We start from the raw sequence: 13,301 nt of genomic DNA on the forward strand, positions 1-13,301 counted from the left end.
CTGACACTTTTCCCCACATTCAGCTACTGCAAGGGCCTCACAGAGTGTCTCCTGTCGTAGAAGAATCGATAGCCCCTTTTTGCCTCTTCATCCCTCCTAAGGACCTCGTCCTGAAGAATAGAGCTAGTTGGCTGGAAGACACCCTCAGAGGGTAAGGTGGTGCAAATCTGACGTCCTAGCATCAGCTGTGCCGGGCTAAAACCCGTGGCTTGAATGGGAGTCGCCCTATAGGACAAGAGGGCCAGGTACGGCTCAGATTGCTTCAAAATTAACTTTGTTGTTTGTACTGCCCTTTCAGCCATTCCATTGGCCTCTGGGTAATGTGGACTCGACATGGAATGGACAAAATAATATTCTCTGCTGAAAGAACTGAACTCTGTGGAAGCAAACTGCATTCCGTTATCACTCACTAACTCCATTGGTATGCCCCACCGGGCAAACAAGCTCTTGAGACGAGTGATAACGGCTTGACTTTTGATTTCATTCAACGGTGCAATCTCCAAATACCTGGAATAGTAGTCAATTATGACTAGGTACATTTTCCAGTGCAGTTTGCACAAATCAGCAGCTATTTTCTGCCACGGGCCTGCAGGCAGCAGAGTTGAAATCAAGGGCTCCCTTCTCTGAGTAGGCCAGCGTTTCTGGCAAAAGGCACATTTTGACACATGGCTTGCAATGTCGGAACTGATCCCAGGCCACCATACTGCCATAGCTGGCTTTTCTCTGCACTTTGTAATGCCCAAGTGACCATCATGAATCCTGCTTAGCATCTCCTGCCACATGCTAATAACAATGCGGTCCTGGAACAGCACCAACCCATCCAGTTCCGTGAGCTGCGACCTTTCTGACTGGTAAGAGCTTAAAGACATCCAGGCTGCCCGACTCTCGGACCAACCTTCTTTTATGTACTAAATAACTTCTTGAAGATCTGTATCTAAATATGTTTCCTTTCTTATTTGTTCTAACTTCCCTGAAGAAATGGATTTGGAGGCCAGAACTGAGTCTACATACACCTTCACATCTGATTCCGTATCTGCCACAATCAGTTGTTTCCCCGGCACATGCACTGCCTGAATGTTGAACCTGAGCAGCCTCATTAGAAGTCTCTGGCATCTTAGGGATGTTTTGTCAATATCATAGGAGTTGATTAGAGGGACTAGCGGTTTATGGTCAGTCTCCAGACTAAATTTCTCTAAACCCACTAGGTAATGCTGGAAGCGCTCACGGGCTTAAACTGCAGCCAGACACTCTCTTGATTTGGGCATATTTCGACTCAGTAGCCATCAGTGTACGGGAACAGTAGGCAATGGGCTGTAGTTTGTTCTCATTCAACTGCAGGAGGGTGGCCCCTAACCCATAACTGCTCAAATCAGCACTAACCACAGTCTTTTTGGAAGGGTCATAGAACCCCAACACTGGGGCAGACCCCAGCAGGGACTTGACCTGCACAAAGGATTCTTCCTGTGAAGGTCCCCAGACCCAGGCAACATCTTTCTTTAGCAACTCTGTGATAGGGTGTAGTATTGTGGATAAATCTGGGAGGAACCTGCCCACAAAATTTACAAGGCCCAATATTTGTCTCAGCTCATGTACATCAGAAGGACTTTTCATCTGTTCAATAGCACAGATTTTATCGGGGTCCGGCTTGATGCCATCCCCATTGATGATATGCCCAAAGTAACATAACTCAGATTTCCTAAAATGGCATTTCTCCTTATTTAATTTCAGCCCAGACTCTCTAATGGTCTGCAGCACACAACTCAATCGCTGATCATGTTTTTTCAGTGTAGACCCATACACCAAGATGTCGTCCATGATGACTGCCATGCCCTCATGGTCTCTTAGGAGAGAACTAATTTCTCTTTGAAAGATTTCAGGAGCAGAGAATATCCTGAAGGGGAGTCTGCAGAAGCAAAACCGACCTACCGGTGAAATGAAGGTAGTCAGTTTGCGGCACTTTGGATCTAGAGGTATCTGCCAGAAGCTTCTGGAAGCATCCAGTGTAGAGAAAAACTTTGCCCCCACCAATTTCAGAGCTATGTCTTCAAGTGTTGGCAGCACATATCTCTCTCTCTTCACCGCCTCATTCAGCCTTTTCAAGTCTACACAGATGCGTACCTTCCCGTTTTTTTCTTTGCAACAGGCACAATGGGGGAACACCAGTCAGTTGCTTCAACAACCTCTTCAATAATACCCATATTCTTCATACGCAGAAGTTCCTTCTCTGCCTGAGGCATGAGCGGGAATGGAATTCTACGTGGAGTGGTAATGCTGTATGGGACTGCGTCACTTTTAAGTGATATTCGGACTGGGCGGGCAGCAGTTCAGTAGGCCCAATTCACCAAACATATCTTCTGAAATCTCATTCACTCTGGCGAATAGGCCCAAACCACTGATGGCTTTTCTGCTCAATAGGTTGTTAACACACTGACCTCTAATCACATGTACCCACATGGTGAATTTCCTCTGTTTGTACTCACAGCTGGCAAGATATTTCCCTGCTCAATCAATACGGCCACCAGGACTATGGACTATTGTTGTAACTTTTGCCAGCTGAGGCTGTTGAGGCAGTTTTATGATTGCTGCAAGGGACATAACAGTGATGTCTGCTCCTGTGTCAATCTTAAAGGCAACTTTGGCTCCCATTACAGTAAGAGTAACCCTCCAATCTTCATCTGAACCAGGCTGTTCAATAACAGACCCTAAAAAGGACACTTATTGACCCTCCTGGTTGCTATCCACCTGCATCTCCATAATATATTCAGTTTTACACACCACTTCAAAATGGCCCTATCGGTTAAATTTTTTACATCTTTTGTCTATAGCGGGGCATATGACACTCTGATCATGGGCGCAGTTGCACCCTGTGCAGCGAGCATGCTGCGCCCATCCGCTTCTGGGCCTATCTGTTACCCTTGGTCTACCGCTCACATTGTGCCTTTCATTAGCAGCTCTCCTGAACGGCTGCACTTCACCGACAATACTCTCAGACCTCAGATCAGCACTTTGCTTTTTCACCAGTTCACACTGGTGGGCCATCCTAATAGCCCCATCTAATGTTAAATCAGGCTCTAACTGCAGCTTCAGTGAGACCTCAGCATCTGCAATTCCTATGACTATTCTGTCTCTGATTTGCTCCTCTTTAGCAACACCAAACTCACAGAATTCAGCTAGTTTATACAGGCTGTGTACAAATGACTCCACAGATTCTCCCACACGCTGGGCCCTCTCATGAATCACATTTCATTTGGGCACAAAGTGGGCACTGAGTTTGTTCATAACTATTTCAAAGTCAAATTCTTCCCCTTCTTGGAAAGCAAAGGCATTGAACACTGGCTCCACATCTTTCCCCATAGAGTATAAAAAAGAATGAACTTGTACTTCACCACTCTCCTTGTCCAGCTTGGAAGCAATTCTAAAGCGCTGAAACGCTGACGCCATGTGGGCCAAGCTGCAGGCTGAGAGAAATCAAAAGGCTCAGGTGGGGTAAACTTCGGCATCGTCATCAATCAGGAAACAGAAGCGCAGGCAAGAACTTCTGACACCATGTCATGAGATGCAGGACACAGCATAGAAGGTACAATGCTATTTTATTGCAGAGCATGGAAGTATACACCTGGTACAGTACATCTCACTTAGTAACTGCGACATAGACAATAACGGACCTAAACCACGCCCCCATCCGGTGACGTCACTTCTCACTCTTATCACACCCACTTAAATTGAAAGTAAAGTATGAAGCACCTCTATGCCGCAAAGCAAACTACATATAAAAATAAGTTTAATTCATGATTTTTTTTATATCATTGAATAAGCTTATAATGGTACCTTTCAATCTGAATATTTATTTTGCTGTCTCTCTGCCTGGATCCCAAATTATTTTTTTATTAGAAATGCTGAATATCGTCTTTAATATTCTTATTGGTCCCCCAGTGGCGTCTGAATATCCTCACTTCATGCCCCCAACTTCAACAATGCATGCGCATTGTCCACAACAGGCAAACGATCGCAAATAGTTACATTGGATCAATCAGAATTTTATTTTATATTTTAACGCATGCGCAATGGATGTAGCTGCACAAGAGCGCACAGAGATGAACACGTAAGAGCGGGTGGGACCGATCTTACTTGAAATATAGCTAGACCAGGAAATGAGCGGGGGGGGGGGGGGGGCAGAGGAACATAAAAGACAGTACATTCTAAAAATAATAATGAATTTAAAAAAAACTAACACCTAGATTTAGAGTTCTGCAGTAGCCGTCAAAACCAGCATTAAGGGCTCCTAACGCTGCTTTTGGCCACCCGCTGGTATATAGAGTCAGCCAGGAAAGGATCTAACGCTCACTTTCCAGCCGCGACTTTTCCATACCGCAGATCCCCTTACGCCAATTGCATATCCTATCTTTTCAATGGGATCTTCCTAACGCCGGTATTTAGAGTCTTGGCTGAAGTGAGCGTTAGAGCTCTAACGACAAAACTCCAGCCGTAGAAAAAAGTCAGGAGTTAAGAGCTTTCTGGGCTAACGCCGGTTCATAAAACTCTTAACTACTGTGCTCTAAAGTACACTAACACCCATAAACTACCTATGTACCCCTAAACCGAGGTCCCCCCACACCGCCGCCACTCTAATAATTTTTTTAACCCCTAATCTGCCGACCGCACACCGCCGCCACCTACATTATCCCTATGTACCCCTAATCTTCAGCCCCTAACATCGCCGACACCTACATAATATTTATTAACCCCTAATATAACCCCCCAACGTCACCGCTACCTTACCTACACTTATTAACCCCTAATCTGCCGACTGGACCTCGCCGCCACTATAATAAATGTATTAACCCCTAAACCTCCTCACTCCCGCCTCGCAAACCCTATAACCCTAACACCCCCCTAAGTTAAATATAATTTAAATCTAACAACATAAATTATTTCTTATTAAATAAATTAATCCTATTTAAAGCTAAATACTTACCTGTAAAATAAACCCTAATATAGCTACAATATAACGAATAATTATATTGTAGCTATTTTAGCATTTATATTTATTTTACAGGCAACTTTGTATTTATTTTAGCTAGGTACAATAGTTTTTAAATAGTTATTTACTATTTAATAGCTACCTAGTTAAACTAATTACAAAATTACCTGTAAAATAAATCCTAACCTAAGTTACAATTAAACCTAACACTACACTATCAATAAATGAATTAACTAAACTACCTACAATTACCTACAATTAAATCAACTACACTAAATTACAAAAAATAAAAAAAGATTAAAAGAATTTTAAACTAATTACACCTACTCTAAGCCCCCTAAAAAAATAACAAAGCCCCCCAAAATAAAAAAAATGCCCTACCCTATTCTAAAATAAAAAGATAAAAGCTCTATTACCTTACCAGCCCTTAAAAGGGCCTTTTGCGGGGCATGCCCCAAAGAAATCAGCTCTTTTACCTGAAAAAAAACATACAATACCCCCCAACATTACAACCCACCACCCACATACCCCTAATCTAACCCACCCAAACCCCCCTTAAAAAACCTAACACTAAGCCCCTGAAGATCTCCCTACCTTGTATTCACCCAGCCGGGTATCACCGATCCATCCAGAAGAGGGACCGAAGTCTTCATCCTATCCGGCAAGAAGAGGTCCTCCAGAGGGTCCGAAGTCTTCATCCTATCTGGCAAGAAGAGGTCCTCCAGAGGGTCCAAAGTCTTCATCCAGGCGGCATCTTCTATCTTCTTCCATCCGGGGCGGAGCAGGTCCATCTTGAAGCAGCCGACGTGGAGCCATCCTTCCTCACCGACGGACTAACGACGAATGAAGGTTCCTTTAAATGATGTCATCCAAGATGGCGTCCCTCGAATTCCGATTGGCTGATAGGATTCTATCAGCCAATCGTAATTAAGGTAGGAAAAATCTGATTGGCTGATTGATTCAGCCAATCAGATTCAAGTTCAATCGGATTGGCTGATCCAATCAGCCAATCAGATTGAGCTTGCATTCTATTGGCTGATCAGAACAGCCAATAGAATGCAAGCTCAATCTGATTGGCTGATCCAATCAGCCAATCGGATTGAACTTGAATCTGATTGGCTGATTCAATCAGCCAATCAGATTTTTCCTACCTTAATTCCGATTGTTAGGGTTAGGGTTAGACTTAGCTTTAGGGGTTAATACATTTATTATTATTATAGTAGCGGTGAGGTCCGGTCGGCAGATTAGGGGTTAATAAGTGTAGTTAAGGTAGCTGCGATGTTGGGGGGGGCAGATTAGGGGTTAATAAATATAATGTAGGTGTCGGCGACATTGGGGGCAGCAGATTAGGGGTTCATAGGGATAATGTAGGTTGCGGCGGTGTCTGGAGCGGCAGATTAGGGGTTAATAATAAAATGCAGGGGTCAGCGATAGTGGGGGCGGCAGATTAGGGGTTAATAAGTGTAAGTGTAGCGGTGTTTAGACTCAGGGTACATGTTAGGGTGTTAGGTGCAGACTTAGAAACTGTTTCCCCATAGGAAACAATGGGGCTGCGTGAGGAGCTGAACGCTGCTTTTTTGCAGGTGTTAGGTTTTTTTTCAGCTCAAACTGCCCCATTGTTTCCTATGGGGAAATTGTGCACGAGCACGTTTTTCAAGCTGGCCGCTACCGTAAGCAATGCTGGTATTGAGAGTTGAAGTGGCGGTAAATTATGCTCTACGCTCCCTTTTTGGAACCTAACGCAGCCCTTCAGAGAACTCTAAATACCAGCGTTATTTAAAAGGTGCGGGGGAAAAAAAACACGCGTAGCTAACGCACCCCTTTGGCCGCAAAACTCTAAATCTAGGTGTAAGTTAGCGACTGTATAGAGTGTTAAATGAGGAATCCATTATATTATTTGTTTGTGTGAACATTTACTTTCACTTTAATTAAAATAATATCAATCACCTTTAATTAAGTATTTATCCCTTTAATTACACACTTAATTTAAAAAAAAAAACTGCCATAATCATCCCCTTAATCAGATGCTTAAATAAAACTACTAGAGTAGCTTAATTTGCATATTTGTATTAATATTTGATTGGTTCACTTCTCAAAGTACGTTTTGATTGCTTGAAAATTTAAATGTTTACAGGGGTTTAAAAGACTTGCATAAGATATTCAGTTTACAGTTTATGATTGTGCTTCTGCACCAAGATGCACATTACAAGAGGCGCTGCAGAAATACTACTCAATATAAGCTAAATATGGGTCTGGGATGGTGCAGAATAGGGCCTTTATATTACAACAGACCAAATACATCAACTTATGAGGAAAACTTTCTTTTTTTGACCGTCCAAAACAGAGCCATTCAGTTTTCTTATGATTCTAAATAATCTTCAGTGGGTTAGACTAGGAATAATATTTGTTCCTGAAAATAATCTAAAACCTGATTTATATGTCTCTACACAGTAAACATACATGTACAAACTGTACATTTATATGGGTATGTTGTAATTTACTGGGCATATGGTGTTTGCACACTTCCACTCCATTAGTTTAAGGTTGTTATATTTATACCCACACACTCAGCAACCACCCAGACACACAGCATTGGTACACACACACACACACACACAGCCACACACACCCACATACAAACATCTATTTACACACCGCATTGGGTCACACACACGCACAGAGACATAAACACACACAGACACACAACCATATACACACAGCATTGGTTCACCCACACAGGCACACACCCACATACAAACACCTATTTACACACAGCATTGGGTCACACACACACTCACACAAGTATATACACACAGAATTGGTTCACACACACACACCCCCCCTCCCCAACACACACAGCATTTTTTCACACACATATACATACACACAGAATTGGATCACTAACACACACACATGCACACACATATAAATACACACACACATACACACCTATAGGCTATCTTGAAACTTAGACCACATACATGTCTGTTTCATCTCATTTACTTTTTTGCCAGGTATAAACCCACATTCGATACCAACAAGAGCCGTGTTCAAGACAACAGACCAGAAAAATAATCTATTATTAACATTTTTTGTCACTTATAATTGTAGCTCAATCACATACACAATCCTGCCCTTTGCACCCTCTGACAGGGGAGCCAAGGACTAAAGTGACATTGTGCCCTCTGATATGGTAGCTGAGCACTAAAGTGACAGTAGGTAGTGAAAACGTATAATTGGCATATTTGACAGTTTGTATGTGACTAACAGTAAGTCTTAACTTAGCTATTTAATAGATACCCTAGAAAATAACAATTTAAATCTGTTCAGCCTATAAAATATAACCAGTAAGGTTAGGCCTGAGGAATCCTTGCAGATTGAACATTCTACGAGACAGAATCCTCTGTGGGCTACTCAGCTCAGCTGTTGTTCAGGCGCTGGTCTGTGAGCCAAATAGTAGAAATAATTGTAATTCAGCTGGGCTGACTTCCTATTACTAGCTCTGACAGCTGAGGGACCATTTCTGTTTAAAGGGCCGTGCAGAATGTGCCACAAATCTCAATACCAGGAAATAGCATGAGTAAGCTATTAATGTGTTGTCTCACTTTGCAGGATGCTTTAAAGCTATTACCTCTATAGCACTTACTCATACACTGACTAGAATATGAATGGAATACAAATCTGAAGCCTAAAAATACATTTAGAAAAGAAAAATAATTTTACTTATTTATAACAGTATATTGTTACTTAATGGTTTAAAGAGACATAAAGCTGTAATAAAAAAACTGCTTTAAAAGGATGTGAAACCCACAACATTTTTTTTTCATGATTCAGATAGAGCATGCATTTGCAAACAACTTTCCAATTTACTTCTTTTATCAATTTTACATCATTCTCTTGGTATCCTTTCTTGAAGGAGCAGCAATGCACTATTAGGAGCAAGCTGATCACATTGGTAAGCCAATCACAAAAGGCATATATGTGCCGCCACCAATCGGCTGATAGTTTCCAGCTCCTGAGTAGGGATGGGTGAATGTTTCTAAAAATTTGAAATTTAAAATGAATTTGGATACATTCGTTCAAATCGAATTTTGAATGTTTATATAACATTCTAATATACAAATAAAGAAAAGAAGCGCTACACTCTCTATATGAACTAATCTTAAGGTATCAAATAATGTTAAATGGTAATACTACAGACAAAAAAAGTCAAAGATTACAATTATATAACAATTCACATTTACCTCATTTACCACACATATATGAAAAATAATAAATAAAAGTCAATCTGTATTTTGAAAAACTCTATGGGGTACTGTCTCTAGTAAGTAGATAGAATAGATCAGGTTTCTGGAATCCCCAAGGTTTCTCCAAAAAAGGTATCCTTGTTTTTCAGAAAATGAGGAAGGTGTTCCCTTTAAATTCTATAGCTGTTGCTCCTCTTTTAGGTCAGTTAGAACCAAATAGAAAAAAGCTGGAAAGGGATGAGAGAAGCGCAAACAGAGATCTAAGTGTAGATTAAATACTTAGGCCTAGATTTAGAGTTTGGCGGTAGCCGTCAAAACCAGCGTTAGAGGCTCCTAATGCTGGTTTTGGGCTACCGCCGGTATTTGGAGTAAAAAAAATGGTGCAATACATCCAGCAGCAATACTCACAGGTCAGAGCTTCAAGGAGTCACTACAAAACTCCCCAACAATAGTAAAGAAATGTAAAAATGAAGCTCTCCAAAATGCCAAAGTTTCAATGCTTTATTACTCACAATGTGAAAAGGCACTCCAATGTGCCTATAGGGGCAGGCTGGTATTCACAGCAAACCAGCTGGCTGAACCGGCTAACCAGGATACCCAAGGTAGAGGACTCTATGTCTTGATGGACTGTGTATACTGGATCCAGCAATGTGGGAACAGGAGCTAGGTGCAAACACAGGCACACCACTGTGTGAATCTGTAGGAGTACACAGGTAAATATGCAATCTGTGCAGGGTACTCACATTCTGTAGCGGCACTCAGTTGTGCCAGTAGAGGCAGGCTGGCTTTCTCAGCAACCCAGCTAGCTGTGTAGAGTATGAAGCAGGATACTAGGCAACAATCAGGATTGGCAGGTAGCTCAGAAATGGACAATTGCAATGAGGATATATGATTAAAAAAAGGATTTTAATAAAAATTAAAAGCAATAAAATACATATATTCCTCATGCACAGTAAGTAAGTAGCATGCAACGCGTTTCTCGGTGTCAACCGTTTCCTCAGGCATGTGTTCTAACTCTACATAAACATCTTATAAAGACCTGAGCTACCTGTATTGCCTCACCCTTCATGACAAAAGAAACCAATCACAAAGGCCCTTTGTTTAATTGCCCATTAGTTGATACACCTGCACACTTCTCATACCATACCCTAATAGGCTTGCAGGGCTTGTACATGTGTTGTATTAAATGGGGGAGGAAAACCTAACTAAATGTCTTTTTGAAAAAAGTGCCCCAGTTGAGGATCATAATAACATTACTGAATGTTTAAAGAATAACATATATGCTCCCGGTATGTGGCCTTAAATAAATAACATACTCTCTGCGATTGACCTCATTCTATAACCATAAAACCAAATATTCATACCTGTCTGCTGGTCTTTGGCGTAGTACCTAACAGATACATAAAATATCCCAATATCGAATTTTTCTATATTAGATCTTCTGTATTTCACTGTGGATCACTAATCGCCTAATACACACAATTTTGTCAAAGACAAATAACCGCCACCCAGATCGTGAAAAGTAAACAGTCCTCTGTGATTGTTTGGCGTCTGACGTCAACGCCAATGATAGGCTGATAGGTTCCAACTTCCTAACCAATCCTAAATGAGAACCGCTACACACCCCCACTCGAGCGTGTCCGCGAATCTTCAAACTCATAACAAATGGAAAAAAGGCTCTCTCATTGAAGTCCTCGGTGCCCACAGCCCTCTGTAAACATTACCAGCGCCGGCTCTGGTACCGATCCGTGTCGCAAGCTGGATCCTGCTCCCGCATATAGGCCAATTTAGGGGAAACTTCTCCCAGCTCAGGTCCATCAGCGGCAAGACTCACCTCCTCACTACGTCACTCAGCTGTCAGCAACATCCTCCGTAAATACTCCCACAACTGGGTACACTTGCTCCTATGGCTAAGCGATACTAGTGCCAGCAGCTATTCCTGTTGGTTAGCCTATGATGCAGCAAGGTATCTAATGGGTGACATTGTATATATGGCAAGAAAAGTTGAAAAGATTATCGCCACTATATGATCCAAAATGAATCTCTACCTAGTGCCCCAATATATAACCCAAAACAAAAACGGGAAAAACTGACCCTCTATATGATCATAACCACCATGCTTGGTGGTCCATACCTAAACTAGGTGTGCTCTCCGCTCACTAATATTTATAACAAGTGTAAAAAGTAAACGTGCTAATTTTTTTAGAGTCCAATACACTCACTGGTCTATATTGTATTAACAACATTTTCTCTTTGTAAAATACTGTATGTCAGAAAATGATTTACATATTGTAACCCTTGATTGATAAGGTACAATGACCTACCAAACCCCTTATATACCACACTATCATCCCTGCCAGTGCTATGCATTAGAGTTATACTAAGAAGGTCATTAGTTATAAACCACTATGTGCATATGACCATGATAAAAAGTGCTTCACATATTGTGACCCTTATTTATTAATATATATAATAATAATATCATACCATTCTCCTCATACTCAAATACTTCTAACCTTACTGGTGCCATAAATTACTAAATGGTCCTAAATCCCTACCGAAAATAATCATGTGAAAAATGGACAAGTGATACTAAATTAACCCAAACTTTTATCCTATCTCATTTAACATAATACATATGTATAATCAATCAGTGAAGGTTCCTGGTCATGATATACCAATAAACGTGATATATATACAATCATAAACAATTATGGTGATGGTGATGACTAATATTGTGCGTGATGTATATACTAAATCAGAAATGGTCTGTGTAAATAAGAAATTCTCAAAAGAGAATGTGTTGGAATCTGTGTGTGATGTAATTTTGTTGTGTAATCCCCATATAGTGGTATATGTGTATAGTGATATCCCTATCCGGTTCACAAAAAGTGCACAAAATCATACAAAGCTCGCAGTGTCTATCACTTCATTGAGACCTGATGGAAACAACGTTTTGAACCTATAGATCCAATAGGTCTCTCTTTGTCCATCAGGTCTCAATGAAGTGATAGACACTGCGAGCTTTGTATGATTTTGTGCACTTTTTTGTGAACCGGAGTTTAATCCTATGTTGACATCTGCCCATTTCTCTATATACACATACCCAGAGCTAATTGTTCTTTCAGGTACATAGGGATATCACTATACACATATACCACTATATGGGGATTACACAACAAAATTACATCACACACAGATTCCAACACATTCTCTTTTGAGAATTTCTTATTTACACAGACCATTTCTGATTTAGTATATACATCACGCACAATATTAGTCATCACCATCACCATAATTGTTTATGATTGTATATATATCACGTTTATTGGTATATCATGACCAGGAACCTTCACTGATTGATTATACATATGTATTATGTTAAATGAGATAGGATAAAAGTTTGGGTTAATTTAGTATCACTTGTCCATTTTTCACATGATTATTTTCGGTAGGGATTTAGGACCATTTAGTTATTTATGGCACCAGTAAGGTTAGAAGTATTTGAGTATGAGGAGAATGGTATGATATTATTATTATATATATTAATAAATAAGGGTCACAATATGTGAAGCACTTTTTATCATGGTCATATGCACATAGTGGTTTATAACTAATGACCTTCTTAGTATAACTCTAATGCATAGCACTGGCAGGGATGATAGTGTGGTATATAAGGGGTTTGGTAGGTCATTGTACCTTATCAATCAAGGGTTACAATATGTAAATCATTTTCTGACATACAGTATTTTACAAAGAGAAAATGTTGTTAATACAATATAGACCAGTGAGTGTATTGGACTCTAAAAAAATTAGCACGTTTACTTTTTACACTTGTTATAAATATTAGTGAGCGGAGAGCACACCTAGTTTAGGTATGGACCACCAAGCATGGTGGTTATGATCATGTAGAGGGTCAGTTTGTCCCGTTTTTGTTTTGGGTTATATATTGGGGCACTAGGTAGAGATTCATTTTGGATCATATAGTGGCGATAATCTTTTCAACTTTTCTTGCCATATATACAATGTCACCCATTAGATACCTTGCTGCATCATAGGCTAACCAACAGGAA

This window comes from Bombina bombina, chromosome 1 (genome assembly GCF_027579735.1).
Source record: "Bombina bombina isolate aBomBom1 chromosome 1, aBomBom1.pri, whole genome shotgun sequence".
Lineage (NCBI taxonomy): Eukaryota > Metazoa > Chordata > Amphibia > Anura > Bombinatoridae > Bombina > Bombina bombina.